This window comes from Taeniopygia guttata, chromosome 1, assembly GCF_048771995.1.
Source record: "Taeniopygia guttata chromosome 1, bTaeGut7.mat, whole genome shotgun sequence".
NCBI classification, from domain to species: domain Eukaryota; kingdom Metazoa; phylum Chordata; class Aves; order Passeriformes; family Estrildidae; genus Taeniopygia; species Taeniopygia guttata.
In genome coordinates, this window is record NC_133024.1 from 16,171,979 (window position 1) to 16,186,940 (window position 14,962).

Here is a 14,962-nt window from a genome sequence, read left to right on the forward strand (position 1 = left end):
TATATGTGCAAAACCATTCAAAAATACAGCAGTAATATGCTGATCTCTCAGAATTAATGCATTTTAATGAATAGTTACAAATATGTTTCATTTTCAAGTGTAAAGTACAAACAAGTGTAAAATGTTCCTGTGAGTTCAGTGATGCATCACTCTCTTTCTCCTATAGGGGCATAGGAATTTAGTATTTATTGTATTTTTAATATTTTATATATTATTTCTATGTCATATTAGTATTTTATGTCATTTGGTTGTCCTGAAGGTCTCTGTTGGCTTGACAGTCTAGAAATATTTCTGACACTGCTTAGTGCTTTTGGCAATGGCTCTGCCAACTTGTACTGCCAATCTGGTTTTGGAAATACTTAAACTGGATTTTTTAGAGATTACATTGTAATGAAAAAAAAATCCTTAAAGGTTTTTAGAGTTTGTATTTGGCTAAATGTCAAAAAGTCAGTCTCAGGTGAATTCTTCAGTGTAGAACCAAGCTGCAAATGGCATGGTTGAAGGAAACTTCAGAGAACCCTCTTTAATGAATGCTCTGTGACCATCCATGCAGAGCAAATTGGATCAGCAAAGTTCAGTGCTGTGCTCGTCCCTATTTTATTCAGAGAATTCCAAGTACACGGCGGAAAAATTTTAAGAAAGGAGTAACCTTCAAGATTTATGAGAATATTACATTTTGCCCTTCCTCTCAGTCTTGAGAGTTCAAAAGGTGCTGCTGCAGAACATGACAAATCAATCTGCAGGTTAGAAATAATCCCTCAGTGTGCAGCGGAGCTGAACCTCCGTGCAGCTCTTAGCAGTGATTCCAGATTTTGATGGGGGCAGATCCTCTGTGGCTGCATGGAAAAACCTCTTCTCCCATTCTCTTTCTGGTGATAGAACTGCACTGGCCTCAGCCAGGAGAGGGATAACTTGTAGTTTTGAGCTGGTTCAAATTTTTTATAAGATACTTGTCTGTTAAAAACAAACAAACAAACAAACAAACCAAATACTCAGTTCTTCAAAATCAAAACCTTCCTCAAGAAAAGGTCAGCATCAGCAAATGTTCTCCCTCTATGAAAAAGTATCAGAAGTTGTAGAAACTGCTTGTCTTGCTTATAGCAGACTTAAAGTAAATGGAAAATAATTACCTGCTCAGAATTTAATTTTTAAGTTCAAGTGAATGGGTGATAAAATGTTAATGTTTTAGAATTGAGTCTTCTCCTAATAGACACAATTTTATTTTTTGGTTCTTAGAAATGTCATGTTTTTGCCATTCTCCGTTATATATGGCTCATTTTATCAAGACCACACTTCAAGAAATTATTTCACAGAAACTCATGAGCAGGAGAGGGGAAATCAGGCTGACACAAGACTCTCAAAGAGTTTGATGGATGTTAGCTACAAGATCAAAGTACTCCTTTGAACAATATTTCTGCTTTCATTATCTGTTACACTTTGGAATTCAGGAAGAGGAACAAAAAGAAAAAAGATTTGTTTTGCAGGGCTGGAACTTTTAAATAAAAATAACATTGACAAAAAGCCCTCTAAAGGAACCACCCAGGTATCATCTGATGTGCAACCAAACCAACATTACTGATTTTTGGAGACCCACAGATTTTATTCTCTCCAATGCATTTTAAATTATTCTACAGCTAAGAGTAAATGGGCTGCAAGGATTGGAAGAAGCTGGCAAGTGCAGGCAGGAATATGTAACAGGGAAATTTGCTGATTAGAAAACACTTTTTCACACTGAGAACAATGTGATATTATGTACTTTCAAGATGTCAAAATAGAAATTCTGGCAGATGAGTGCCAGATGCAATTTTGTAAGAATAGGCTCAAATGGAATGAAGTCTTCTTGTAAGACACTCTTGTACAGCTAGAAAAATGCTCTTGATGGCTTGATTTTTATTTATTTTGCACTCAAGAGGAAAAAGGACATTTAAGAAATTTTCATATTTACTATATGAGGGTTTTTATCCTCAAAATCTGTTACTCTGTCACTGTAGACCTGCTTGTTCTAGCAAAAGTTTGTGAAAAGAGAGTTTGGAATACTAGTATAATATTAGATAATTACTGAAAACTTAAACCCACAGTTTTAGAAGAACTTTTCCTTCAAATACTAACTATCTAATAGTTTTGACTCAGTAAATACCACTTGATTACAAATTAAATGCATGCTCCCACACTCCCACACATTAGTTGTCAATTATGGTTCATATAGTAGACAAAAAAGTAATTACTTTCAGCAAGATGAGAGGTTGTAGGAGACAAAAATAATCATGTATTTCCATGTCACAGGGTGCATTCTGTGTTAAATCTTCTTTCACTGCCTACTGCTTTACTTGTAAGTTAATGACCAATGATTTCCATGCAAGAAAGGACTAGCACAGTATCTTTTCCCTTTAAAAGAAGCATTATAGTTTTGTTTAGTATTTAAATTCATTAAATTGAAAAATTAAGAAGGCAAATTATGCATACATCTAAATTAAAATTAACTGTGGGAGAATCATCAAAAATAAATGTGCCTTAAATTTAATTCTACATTATTTGTCACTCCTGGTAGTTTTAATTCTAATACAGGAAAGCAAACAAATGAGCAGGTTAAATAAGGTAAAATAAGGCTTTCTTTTACCTTAAATGACACAGTATAAAAGAAGCAGCATCCAAACATGCTCTGTTATTGGAAGTTAGTATCAAGGCATGATATTATATCAAGGGATTAGAACAAAACCTTAGCATTCACGACAAGGCAATTGAGTGCAAATTGCAGCCTGGAGTTGCAGTGTCACTTTGATGGACTTGCTTTGTTTTTATTTGCTGTACCTGAGAATTTTATTAGCAAGTGCTAGATTGAAGTAGCAGACTTTGCTATTGAAAGCAGCTTTATTGGGGAGTTTTACAATCCAAGACAGATTTTCAGAAGTGCTTCCTGCTTTGATGAAAAGTTCCAACATTTCAGTGGACAAATCCTTTGTACTAGAGGTGAAGTGCTAAAAAAATGGAATTTTGACACTTAGAATATGTCAGTCTTCTTTTCAGCCAAGAGGGCAGGGGCTGTTCCTGGCCTGACCATGCAGCTCAGGGGCAGAGGAGCAGCAGTGCAGAGAGAATAATTATCAGCATGGCATGGCATGAGTGAAAAACATATATAATATGTTTATATATTTTAATATAAAACACCTCAAAATAAGTTGTTGGTGTTCTCATGGCACTTCAACTCTGCACTTGCATATTTCAGAAGTAACACTCTGAAGGAAATCAGCATTTTCCCCCTAATTTTGTCTCAGATGGATGTTTAAAGTCACCTCTTTACATGTGGCCTAAGAGGAGAAGGGTGGGACTGTGGGCAGAGTCCTCAGAAATCAGAATTCTTTGGTCATTTCAATCCTGAGGGGAAACAGGAATTCAATGAAGATGCCAGGACCCCAAAGCAAATATTTTCACCTCTCTCCAACACTGCTGTAGATTATCCCCAGTCTAGTCCACTCAGCCAACCACATTTTGCACCTAAAGTTAAGATTAAAACCCTAAACTGGAATTGTTGCTAAATAACAGGAGGTCCTGGTATGAAACACAGGTTTTCCAGGGACAACCTGTATTTCCCATCCATGTCCCTAAAAAATACTTCTCAGGGAAGAAAAGCAGCAGGGAAGTACCAAGCAATTGTTTTCAGCTGCACTGGTTTCTTTCCTTTGGAATTTTTCCAAATCTTAAAACTCCAAAGTTTTCATTGCATCAGCAAATAAGTGGAGTAGATGTTCAGATTTTGGGTACTTGTTGAAAACCAAACCATAAACTCTAAGCAGTAAGCACATTCACCTAAATATTGCTTGAAATGAGGATGATGGCTGAGGCAGAGAATTAACCAAAAAAAAAAAAAACCAGCTCTGTAATTATAGCCTCTCTTTTGTATAACAAGTCCTTTCTAGATACTTCTGTGATTTCCTTAGAATGTGTTTCAGCTATCATTTGATAAATTGGATTACAATTATTTAGACTGATGGTTCATGACAGAAGTTTTACATCACATACACTCTTTGATGCATCTTATGTGTTAAAGGACCTTGTATGTTGTTGCTCCTGATGCCTGAATAAATGCCTAGAACAGCCTTCAGTAATTTAAAAGTGTGTCTCTCATGCCATCTCCTGAGGAGATCACTGGATTTTCAAATGCACAGCAAATACTTTCATATATTTATTGTAAAACTCAGATTTATAACCACCAGCAGCAGTTCTTTTTCTTGAAAGCATATTTACAAATGGTTTTTTAAATGAACTTAATGAACTCTGAGTAAAGTGCTAAATTTTAGAAACATTGCAGATATATGAGCCTGAAGGACTGTGACAAATTGCCCATGTCCTGCTACACTTAGGTTTAAAATCAGTTTTAGTTTCAAAAGTATTCTTTATATGGTATCCTTGTAGGTATTTATCTAATTTGCAGCCAGAATATGTAAATATTCCAAGTCTTTTCTGTTAGTTTCACTAAATATTCTCAATCTTGAGAATATTTTTCTTCTTCAACACCCCGAAACCCCATGAGGATTCATGGTCTACCTGGATTTGTTTTACTCCATGCTCCAGTAGTAATCAGACACCATCTTTTAAAGAACTTGAAAATTCAAGTTTTCATGGAAATTATGGCGCCCACTGGTGCTGCCTTGTTCAATCCACAAGTTCCCTGCTGAGTAACCTAAACCAAGCCTGCAGGCTTTAGGCACAATATTTACCATAGGAATTATGGAGAAACGAATTCTTTGTGAATAACTTCCTTCTGTGGAATTATTGACCACTTCTGTGACATCCTTCAGGAGAGGAAGGAAAGGCTTCTCAGCAACTTGGCATTTGAAAGTGGAATCGTGCTCCATGAGGAGAACAGATCACTGACAGCTTTCTTAATTTCTCACTAATCTATCAGCACCTACTTTTTTCATTGGATAGTTTCATTGAATTTTATAGGAATTTAGTTTGGAAAAAATCTCAGAAGATCATCTGGTCCAAACACCCACTCAGAGCCTGGCCCACTCTGAAAGTCAGATTGTTTGACAAATTAAAATTTGAAAATCACCACAGAAGGAGATCTGATAACTTTTTTGGACAATCTGTTCCAGTGTTTGATTTTTTTTCTTCATGTCATTGGAATTTCCTGTGTTGGGATATCTGTATGTGGCTTATGGGTCTTGCAATGTGAATGTCCAAGAAAACCTGTCTGCTTATTTTGAATAAAAGTTGTCTTGCCTCTTGGAAAAGTCAGAAATCTTTAGTTAGGAATTATTTCTCTGTTATTTTATACTGTATTAGTGATTTCAAATTTCAAGACATTGTTGGGGAGAAACCCAGCATTGGGACCTCATAGCCACCTTGAACGGATATCTGAAATTTCTAATATCCTACAAGACCTTAGGCGTGTCTTCACTGGTAGAAAAACAATGCCTGTGTAGAAATGCAGAGCAGATGGGATTTCTGATCTGATTACAGCACTTTAAATCAGTTATGTGTAAGTTTCTGTGATGAGAATTTTTGGCAAGGAATTTGCCACACCAGGTAGTGTTTATGTGTTTGAGGAGGTTTTTTTTTTATTCTGTTAATTTTATTCTTCATATAAATATGTCTGATGTGTGGTAAAAAAAGTTGCCTTTTCCATATCAGAAAACAAAACAAGTCATCAGACATGACTAATTACAGACTCTAATGCAGTGCCATCAAATCAGATTCCTCTGACACCAGTTTTCTTTCAGTCATCAAGGTAAATATATGTAATACATACACCCTACTGGAAATTTAAAATAGTATTCATTTCTCTTCAGTGATCAAAACCATACTAATTGATTTAAAAACTGTGTTTTTAAAACACAGGTTGTTCTGTGCTTCAGATATATCAGTTTTTTCTTCGCAGCTTCCCAGATTCCTGTATTTCCTCAGCAATGTTTTCGCTTTCTAATACTGGAAGTTTTAACTTCTAGGAAAAGTATTTCCTGTCCCTATTTGCCACTCTTAACATTGCATTCCACTCTCAACTAATTCTCTGTGTTAAATGTTTCAAAAAACTTCAGGATGACCTTATTACATGGAAGTCTATTTGTACTTTTTAATTGAAACTGAGAAATTGAAAACATTAACCACAGATGGAAGCATGATAACAGACAGAATATCATATAGAAATGTTTTAGGATATTTTAGGCAAATAAGATTTGGTGTTATTTTTGTACTCCCATTTTGCACCTGCATTCTATTTTAAATATCAAAATAAAGCAGAAAACTAATAAGCTAAGTGAAGAAAATAATTTTTTTAACCCATTACATTTTCAAACCAAACTTTCTTTTTTCAATGTCAGAAGAGATGCTTTTGCAATTGCAGTGGAAATGAGTAGATAGCAACATCTATTTCTCCTTCAACTTTCCAAAATAAAATATCCATATGCTCACCAGTCACAGATGTTACAGGCAGAAATAGCACACAGCCTATCAGGCTACTTAATACAGAACATGGTCGCTGTTCACTTTTCTAATAATTTAGTGCCCTTATCTCCTATAGGAGTAAAAATGGAGCATTAAATCACTTCCATTTTTATGAGGATCACATCAGAACACTAACAGTAGTATTCTGTCTGGTTCCAAGGCTTTTGATACCTGATTTCGCCAAACCTTATTTAATTCTTTGCTTAGAAACTTATTGCCAACTAAATTTTTAGAGCCTTTTTGTTTTCTGCTTGTGTCAAACTTCTTCCTCAAAGATATAAATTACCCATTACCACTTCCAATATCTTGTATCACTTAGGAGATACAGGTTTTATGTTGCTCCAATGCAAGGCAACAATTATTTTTCCCTTTAGCTCTGTTCAATTTGTCATAGACTTCTCTACCACTGTGTACTGTAATGTCTTTGACAATTTTTATTATGTTCTGCACTTTCTCAAGATTCCATGAACGGACATTATAAATCAAAGCTTTGCACAGAGTTTTGTTATTTGGTTTGGCTTTTGTTTTTCTATTTTAGCCAGTGTTTAAGGTTTTGGTTTTTTTTACTTAAAGGTGCATCGTCTTTTTAAATTTTAATTTTATGATTTACATATCCTTACTTATTCTTTCTAAAATAAGAAAATAGACAATACATTCCCAGGTATTAGGTGTCTAGTTTGCTGACTTCATCTAGAAAAATCACCTGGTTGGAACTACTTTCTGAAATGAAGATAAATCCTTTCTAGCAATGCCAGTTCCACTCCAAATTCCAGAGTCTGCATGACCTTGTGGAAGATCTGAGACTGGGTGAGAAATGTGTGGTAGTTTTCTTCACAGGTTGTATTCATTGTAAAAGCTGTTAAATGAGTAAGACAGTATGACAAATTGAACACATGATGATCTGGTTCTTCATTAAGAATCTTCATAGATTATAAAAAAATCACACTTGAGATGTGCACAGCTGTATTATTTGATTATTCAAGAGCATGCCTTTCTTAGCAAGGGGTTCTAACACATTACCTCATGGAAACCATGGTAATTATGTGATGGCCATGGTAGTCAGGATTATGATCTTTAAGGTCCCTCCCAACTCAGACCATTTCTGACTCTGTGTCTACATTAACTGATTCCACAGTGGGAACAGCAGGAGTGTATTCATCCCTCATAGCCCATCCATATCTAGGGTTCTCTAAGTACCTTAAGAAAATTGTCATGTTTGTAAATAATTGTTATTTTTCATTTATGACAGTCAGTCATCACAGCTGGTCACTTTGGGCCAACCTGTGACTTGAACAAGCATTTCTTTCTGAAAGGAGATAGCAAACATGAAAAAAGAACTTGAATAGGATAATCTCATTCCCTGAGCAGGAACTCACCTAATAGAATTTTTCTTGCCCCACACAATCTAATCACATTTCCACAACAGTGTCTCTTAGTTTGTTTTTATGTACTATTTAATTTTAGATGAATGGCAGACTTTAAAGGTTTCCAAGTCGATTTTCTGGGAACTTTGTATTATGACAACATAAATTTTTACATCTTAAACTTACCCAGTGTCATTCTTTCATGTTTTTATCCTCGAAAATTTAACTGCTCTCTCCTCTTCTTGTGACCACCTTTTAAAGCCCATTTTTGAGTTCATTTACCTGATGTCTTACATTATGTGGCCCCCTGCTGTCTTGTAAAGCTGCAGGATACTTGAGGCAATCCCTAGCAAGTGTGCAGTAGCAGTTAATAGCAATCAGGAGAGAATCGATGAGTGTATTTTCACTTTGAGGTGTCCAGCTTGTTTTCCTTTAGTTTGTTTTGTGTGGGAACTTACTCAGAACACAGATACATTTATTGATTCACCTGCCAGGGCTGGGCATGGGATGATGAATAATCAAGCCTAAATAAAGGAAATCGCTTGAAGTGGCTAAGTGGAGAGTTCAGAAGGTCAAGCGGGCAGAAAAACAGTTCTAGGGGTTTCATTGTGAGTGTAGATGTCTTCTCTGCTGTTAAGTGGGACCAGTATTTCAGTTTTCTGCTTTGCTTTTGTAAGGGCAACACTCACCAGAGTGATTTGACTGATATTCCTTCTGGCCTGTGCTGCCCTGCAGTAATAAATGATCACTTTTGTAAGAGGCTGAGGGAAGTCATTTGCTCTTCTGTGCCTCCAGAGCTGTGTTAGCTAAGGATGGTTCTTAGCTAAACATTAGCAGCTTCATTACCTCCTTACAGGGATTAACTTTATGCTACATTGCAAAGGTTTTACATGTTTCCTTTGTATTTTAGAGTCAATGGTAAAATCAGGAAACTGTTGAACACAGCAATTCCCTCAAATTTTTTCAGTAGATAAGAACATCATTGCTGTTAGCACACCACTGTCCTTTTTTCCTTGTGAGGAAATAAAACAACCCTCTTCAAGTGCATTTACTCCCTGCTTCAATTTTACTGAATTAGATCACTATCATAAGTAAAGCAGCTCAATAATAACCCTTTATAAATAGGCCAATGTTAGATTTATGTTTCCACAGACATGAAGAAGAATTACAAATAACACTAGAGCTTGAACACCAATAGCCTGTAGCGAATTATAATTAATTATTGGTTCAACAAATATGCTTAATGTATAAAATTGACAAGAGCAATAAGAAGTGGTATGTTAAACTCATGGTTTAGTACTAAATTTCATCTAGGGGGTTAAAAAAGATATATCCATATAGATATAGATATTTGTCTTTATGAACAGTGGGATACTAGGGAAATCAGGACACAGAAAATGGATAGCCTCAAAGCCATTATAACCAAATACAGTGGGTTTTGGTTTGTTGTTTTTTGTTTTTACAGTAAATTCAGAAACCCAAAGCAAAAGAAGGTATGTGGAGACAGAAAGAAGGGCTGAAGGTGATCAAGATTCAGAGTCTTCAGGTGGCAGAGCCAGGACCAGTGTTTGTTCAGGCACTGTTGCTCACCACATATCTCCAAAGGAGCCTGAAGCTTGGTAAATAAGAAGGTAAAAGTAAAGATCCTTTGAATATGATTGCAACCCTTTTCTGCAGGTATGGTAATTCCTGGGGAACACGGTTTTAATTCTGGTTTAGTGTAATAAGTGCTTGCTCATTGGGAAAATCCCATCCCAATGAGATTTTCATCTTTGTGCTACATTTTCAGTTATGCATTTATACTGACAGTGGTCAAAGTTCTAGTGAAAAACCTGTTACACCTTACATAATACCTCTCCAAAAAAGACATAAGGAAAGGGAGAAAACTTTCTAGAAAAACTAGGATGATCTACAGATTCCTGGGATTTTAATTCTATTTTCTTAGTATTTGGGGATATTCTTGTATGTTGATTTGGAATACAAAGAACCTGGTACTTCCACAGAATTTATAAATAATTGCTGGGTCTTCACTAAGAGGGTCACTAGAAGTTAAAGGGCTGGCAAACAAGTTTTGGAATGCTGCTGCTTGCCCTTCTGGGATTGCAATGGAATGTGTGGCTGAGTAATCTAACAAATGTCACTGAGCCACAGCTCCAAATGAAATTGAAGCAGAACCTGCTCCCCTCTCCTCGTATGTTAAGGTTCAAAGCAAGATTACTGCCATGTCATTTCCAAAGGATGAAGGTTTCCTTATATGCTCAACTTTAACCACAAAAGAGAGGAATTTCACTCAATGTTCAATAGCAGTTCCCTCTGCCTTTCACACTTTCGAGTGTGCCAAGACCTCAGTTATTGAGAAATTCAGTTGTCCGCTTTCTGCAGAAATTATAATTTCTTTGCTAACAGTGCCATATAATTGTAAACAAATGCTGGAAAACAATCTGCAGGGAAATAAACATCCACTAAAGGCTACTGCCTTCCACCCAGTTGTGAATCAAATAATCCATTAGCTCAGATCCCTGCAACTAACTTCTGTTAAAAATGAATATTTAAATCTGCATCAGAGCACAGTAAGATTTTCTGTATAAAAAGGCATTCTTGGGATAGCAGTTGAGAACATTGCTAGACTTTTAGCAAGTTCAGTGGCACAGGAATGGCCTCTAACTAGGAAATGTCTTAGAAATAAGAGCAAGTTTGTTCAAGAAGAGTAAAGTTTGTTTTCTGCTCTGCCCCAGTGTAATAATGCCTTAGCAAATTAGCTCTGTTGGTTGTAAACTAATCTTACTTTAAATCACATTTAATACTTACACTTTTTCTCCCCTATTTTGAATCCTATTTCTCAATATCCACCAGTGCAGTGGCATCCATTGTTACATGTTTCATCTACTCCATTCATTGCATTCCACGTCCATAAAATGTTTGTCTTGTGTCAGGATATAAACACATGTTTTACTTATTAGATATAGAATAGAAGATATAGGGTGTTTTTAAAACCCAGCTGATTTTTTTTCTTTTCCTTAAGGCATCTGTTAGAATATTATGCTGGTTTTGTTTCTGTAGTAGGTGAAAAAAATAGTTTGGCTGTTAACTGGATAAACAGTTGTATTATTATTTTAATCAGTATTTCACATTAATTCAGCTTTTTTTTTCCACCTTTAAAATTGATAGTGATAAGCTCCATAGGTTTTGACTACAGAATTTACACATGCTTAGTTTGAACTTTAGCTCTTTCTACTTGGCTTATTAGGCTGATTTTAATACCTGAACCGAATCCGTAATTGCATTAGCCTTGTATTGTATTTTGTATTGCCCTTGACTTTATACATAATTGACTTTTCTCCAGGTGACAGAATTACCTTGCAAGTACATGAAAGTCAGAACCAAATTTGGCTCCATGAATATGGAAAGGAGCTGTGCTTAAAGAGAGTGTTACATTGACCATGGCAGTGGTTCTGTTTCAGCCTCTGTGGGCTTTGCCAGCAGTGTTTCTGTGTTCCAAGAGAGAGAAAAAAAGCTTTTTGATTTGTTCTGAGACATGGCGGAGTGGTTTTCTGGATTTCTTGAGAGAGGGGTAGGTAGAAAAACTGAGCTGGACATGGTGATAAGTGCAAAGGATACTTACGGAATTTGTTTTGCCTTTCACTGGGTAATTCAGAGAATTAAAAAGGAAGGCGATCCAGGATATCTGATGAAAGTGGTTAGATAAAAGGAATAATAAATAAAATTGATGTTTACTGAAGGTAACTGTCTGAGAGATGATGATTATTATTTTTATCATTCCAGGTGGATTCCACATGGTTCTAGACATGAACCTAGACAGACATGCACTGATGAGCAGGTAGAAGTCGGTCATTTCTGAAGGCCAAAACTTCTTGACATTATTTCCTTGTCATTTCCGTCATCCCCAGTATTCCTTGAGAGATAAGAGGAGCTCTGTGTTCTTAAAGCTATTTACCTGGTGAAGGAGACCTTCCCCTCATGTGCCTCCTCTAGAAACTTCAGTCTGGCATTTGAATGGCAGAATTCTTTCTTTTGTGGTGCTTCTTTTAGACTGTTCTGTTGTAAAGTCAGGAAGAGCAAATACTTCTGAATATCACAGGGCTTGCATGGAGAAATAGTTTTCATCTCTCTGCAGCCTTTAAGATCAGCTTCTGACATCTTCAGATCCAGCCAGGATCTGAATTAGAATTGCCAAAATGAGGCAGGTGAGGAGGAAATGTGTGGCTGCTGTGAGTGGCACACTGTCTTTCACTAGACTGGATCCTTCTCCTTAACTCCTTTCTTTTGAGTTCCCATTCTTGTGACATTTTCTTGTCCCTTGTAATTCATCCCCTTTCTTTAATTATTCACCCTTCATTAATACATATTTCTGTGACCAGTAAGAGTGAGACAGGAGAATTGATTGGCATAGCACCTCTGAGGCATTTAAACCAGTCTGTTGCCTCCAGACTGGCACTGTGTCATAATCTTAATGTTTCACGCATGGAGGACATAATAGTGCTGTAAAAACACCACCAAAGCTCATCTGTTGGCAGAAGCTCACCTCTTTGCTAAGGCTGCTATAAAGATCAAGAGGAAAGCGCTTTGGGAATGTAAAATTGACACTATAATATTAAATTTAAGTTAAATTCATTATTTGCTGGGAATAATAAGAAATCAGAACATAACAAAAATCTTCTGGGGAAGGAAGGTTATATAAGAAACCTATAGAAAATACAGATATTTTTCCCACCCTTAAATTGGCAGGAGAGCTTACTATAAAATGAGATCTGCAAAGTATATTGAGCTAGATGATACTAAGAGGCTCTCCATCTAAGTACCATAATTGAAGAACAGCGTGTACCTTGGGAATATAATGGTATTGATTGCTGGATGCATATATAGTCATTGGCAAGAAATGCAGCAGTGATCTTGGGAGATGAGCCTGCAGGGGTCATTTAATATTTCTCAATATCTGATCCTCAGCAAGAGTTCCAGTCAGGAGGAAGTGTGGAGGTCTGAGCCTCACACAGCTGCAACAGGGGTCCAGCTGTAATTCAAATACAATTCAAAATAGGAATTATTTCAGGATCACAGGTACTACAGAATAAGTTTTATTAGACTTAACAGAAAACTTTGTGTGGCTCCTGGACTGATAAAACAGCCCATTTTTGCTTGTGGGATTTTGAGATGTTACACAGATTTATGGCGATGCCCTGCAGAGATGAACTACACATCATTTAACTCTGTCTGAACCTTTTTTTACCAGGAATTTGGCAATTCACAGGTCACGGTGAGAGCACCAAGCTGTTCAAATGTCAAGGGATATCTCAGATGTCCAAAAGAACCTGTACTGAAGATCAGATATAATAAGCATATAAAAGAATGCAGTGTTAATACTCAGTGCTCCTCAGTTTTCAAACCCATTTTTGCTGGTTTTTTTTGGTTTTGTTCAGTTTTTTGTTGTTTTTTTTTTTATTGTTTTTAGGTTTTTTTGTTGGGATTTTTAAAATAAGATTAAGAGCAAATCACTCATCTTCAGTATTTATGTCTGCTCCTGTGTACATTCTTGATGTTTATATTTTCCCCACCTTTTCTGTAAGCAGTTTCTGAGTTTGCAAGTCTTGTTCTCTTGGCTTTGCTAGAGACACAGGTACCCAGAGCCATTATAAAACTTCAGATGTACTGCTCCCATCATCCACTCTGGCATACTCTGCCACTCCTTTGGTAGTTCCAGGGAAGAAGTAGACACATAATTAATTATAAGAGTCAGCATCAACAAAACTTCTGGCAGTGCAGTACAGTGCATGGAGGGGATTTTCAATTTTTATGTGTTTAAATAGTCCTGCAGTCTTAAAAATATCAAAGCTCTTGGTATTTTAAAGACTCTCAAGTGCTTTTATGCCTATGAATAAAAGACAATGGCTCTTACCACACCTGCACTGTCCAGATAGACTGGAGATAATAACTATTGCTGAAAAGTCTGTTTAAATTTGCAAACTCATTTGTGCCCTGTGCTGTAATGGACATTAAGTGCTCTTTGGAGCAGGCAACCAGTGATTTTTCTCTTGACATTAAAAATGGAAATCATTACTATTACAAATGATATTAAATGAGCAGATTTGCATTGCACTAATGCAAGCTGGTTTGTGCATGGAAATAAAAATCCATCTAAGACCACTGTGAGCTGGTAAGTGGGCTTGACCATATATTTAAAGTAATGCTTGATTAATTTTTTCTTAATTATACTGTGAACAAGGCTGTCACTACAGTACATTAAAATCTTACCAAACCTCCCCACCCACTTGGACACTTACAGAAGTTTATTGAATTCTGTGAATTAACAAAGAAATGGACAGGCATTATGAAAAGTCAAATTTACTGCACCAAAGTGTTTCTTTTCTACAAAAGCTATAATTTTAATATACCTTTTAATGCATAATACACACTGTGATATTATTTTATTCTATTGCTAATGAATATTGGTAATTGATTGTCAAGATAATGAAGTCTTACTAAGGAGACCTCACTGCAGCATTTTCTGTGTCATCTGTGAGTACAAAAGGGACTGGTCTAGAGGCAGATACTTGTGCTAATATTTGCATATTTTTAAGATGCAAGTTAAGGGTTTTATTGCACGCTAATTCAGATTTTGGTTACCGTCATGCTTTTGTTTTAACAGAGCGATACAGAAAAATCAGGAATGGAATGTTCCTCTAGTTTTGGAGGAAATTAATATATTGGAAAACATTGTAATGAATAGAAAGGGAGGATGACTGTAACTTGGAGCTACAGTGTGCTTGAGCGGAAAAGTCAGGAAGCTTCTATTTAAGAGATGAGCATGACACCTTTCCACTAACCTGAAAATATGGTAGTAAGAGATATTCAGGGGTCCAGCACACATTATTCTCACCCTGAAGCCTAAGTAAGGCTTTAAAAGGGTGAAGGTCTGTGCTCAGTCTCTGATCAGGAACCCCACTATCCCTGCTTGGCCCTGGGAGAAGACAGAGTATAAATACCATGGATATATTAGTACTGTCAGTAACTAAGCTGAAACCACTGCTGACTAATACTGTGGGAGCTGCTGCTCCTCAGCTGGGTCAGCTAAGTCACTTAATTCTTCTCCCATTAGAAAGGATTTGTGTGACCTTTCCTTTGGAAAATATTAATCCATG

General features: G+C 36.4%; 1 long non-coding RNA gene across 1 annotated transcript in view; it reads left to right on the forward strand.

The window, feature by feature from the left end:
- LOC140680301 (uncharacterized) overlaps positions 1-11,799 on the forward strand; it is a 216,011-nt gene extending 204,212 nt beyond the window's left edge. Inside the window, exon 3 of the long non-coding RNA XR_012051459.1 lies at positions 9,274-11,799. This is a non-coding gene — a long non-coding RNA (uncharacterized lncRNA). The remainder of the gene's footprint in view (positions 1-9,273) is intronic.
- Positions 11,800-14,962: the final 3,163 nt, after the last annotated feature.